The following is a 2500-nucleotide window of genomic DNA, read 5'->3' on the forward strand; positions in this document are numbered from 1 at the left end:
ATAATTTCACCGTATAGCTCCCTGGCTGTAGTCGCGTCGCAGTTGTATTAATTTAGTGTAATTATCACTAAGTGCACCATTATGGCACGTAAAGACAGCTAGACACTCCCATTACGAGTGAAAGTCATCGCAGTAAATTCTCTTTATGACTGAAGGAACCTTTCACGAAGGAAGTCCCTAGTGCAAGATTACCCTTGAAGGAACACAGGTTTTCTGTGTCTGTTTTGGGCTCTGTAGGATAAAAGTGAGATCAGATTGTTTGTAAATTTGGTCGGGGAGCAAAGTTGGGGGGTGGGGGGGGGAGAACAGCGCGACAAGGTAAGGAGTTTAGGCAACAGATGATGGGAGGGAAGATGTTGATAATATTTTCACGGTGTTCATTTTTTTTCTTTTTTTCTCGTCATTCTTGTTGGGAAATTGTTTGGTAGTGTTCTCATGATTTTGTTGTTATTCTATTTTTTTTTATCTTCCTCTTGTGATCATTGTTACTATATTGATCGCTGTTATTATTACGACTTCCTATTACCACAAATATTCGTGACACAAGCTATCAGTATTACGTTCCTGATCTTCTCTCTTTTTTTTTTTTCATCTCCATCGTCCTTTCTCGTTTACTTTCTTCTTTTTTTCTTTCGAGTTACTCTTCTGTTTTCATCTATGTCTGCATCTAATTATTTTCTATTTAAGTAATTCTGTGATATATTTTTTTTACGGACTGACGTGTTACAGAACATCAACATAATATAAATTAGAATGCGTTCCTGGCAGATTTACAGGAATGTAAATTGGCGTAAATTGCAGAGGGGAATAATTAATATTTGTATTTCAGTGCTAATATTTATTTGGACAAACAGACAGACAGATAGATAAACAGATGGACAGACAGGGACAAAGAGAGAGAGACAGACAGACAAAAAGACAAACAGATAGACAGGAATATAGACAATGACGGAGACAGACACAGGGAGACAGAAAGAGGAAGAGAGAGAGAGAGAATATGAGTAAAAAAAACAAACAAAAAAACAGCTTAGGAAAGTTATGATGACTCCCACTTACCCCCCCCCCCCCCCCATCCTCTCTACTTCTAGACCTAGTCACTTCGGAGTTTCTGGGAATCGCCACCATTGCGTGTGCTGTACGATGACGCGCACGCCAGTATTCCAGACACGATCCTTCCATATTGAGCAGCCTCGTTCCCGCTGGTCTAACATGTAAATGAGGAAATTTTATCCGAACTTTTCCATGTAGCTCCCCCCCCTCCCCCCCTCCCCAGAAGGAGAAATGTGTGCCTTGGTTTCGAACTCGGTGAGTACATCAATGCCCCCTTCCCTTACCCCCCCCCTCCCCCTACAGAGTAAACGAGGGACGCCTCCTTTCTCGTGACGAGGAAAACCTTTTTTTTTTTTTTTTTTTTTTTTTTGAAAACGAGGAAAAGTTGTTTACAGAAAACGAGGAAAAGCTGATTTTATTAATACAGGACATCGGCGTTCCATAAGCTAGAGGGGTTGATAAGACCTACACTTATAAGCCAGTGACACGGCCAAATCGCGGAGATTGCGTGGAGGTTAAGGTGTGTAAAGTCTCTGAAATGTTGGCTATGAATGCTGCTTCGGATGCTACTGCCAGGGTAAGTAATTGCAGGCTTTGCGTATCTGCGAGACACCAGACGCTACAAGGGACGTCAGGAGGTAGGTGCTGTGTTTGTAGTTTTTTTGTTTTTTTAAATAAAAAAATAAGGCATAATATCGCCATGTTCAATTATGTAGGTGATGATAGAATGGTTATTATGTCGATTGGAAATTATTTGCTACTGTATATTATATTTTGTATGTTATTGGAATATGTTTGGTGAATTTAAAGCTTTTCTTTGTCAAACAGATACGAAGAGAAAGGAAGAGAGAGAGAGAGAGAGAGAGAGAGAGAGAGAAGAGAGAGAGAGAGAGAGAGAGAGAGAGAGAACCAGAGACAGGGAAAGTGCGCGCGCGCGCGTGTTGTGTGTGTGTGTACACGCGTTCGTGTGTACGATATAAAAACGTGTTGAAATTTAGATATATTTTTTACCCTCCTTTACCTTCCCTACCCTATCTTCTCAAAAATAGAAAAAAGTGGTAATATTTTTAAAAAGTTAACCCATTCCTCTAACCCAAATCCCCTTTGTCGGATATTGGTTTAAAAAATAGTGGAAAACCTCAGGTGCTTTGATAGTTAATCGCCGTCAACCATTTCGGTTTTATGTGGGCCGATTCTCCCCGCCGTGTCTCCGTCAGACCCTACCTTTCATTAGCGAAATTGGCGACTGAGTTATCGCACGGATTACGGCAGAAGTTTCGACATTGCTTCACCGGAAAGGCCCTTTCCAAAACTTACAGGGCCGGCTCGTGGTGGGCCTTAAATGGAATGTTCTGTATGTCGAGTGTCGCTACAGTTTTTTACGCATACATCATGGGGCCCGTTTGTTCTCAGGAGGAGAGTTCACGTGCTGGAGATTAGTGCTCGGTGC

Source organism: Penaeus chinensis, chromosome 33 (assembly GCF_019202785.1).
Source record: "Penaeus chinensis breed Huanghai No. 1 chromosome 33, ASM1920278v2, whole genome shotgun sequence".
Taxonomy (NCBI): domain Eukaryota; kingdom Metazoa; phylum Arthropoda; class Malacostraca; order Decapoda; family Penaeidae; genus Penaeus; species Penaeus chinensis.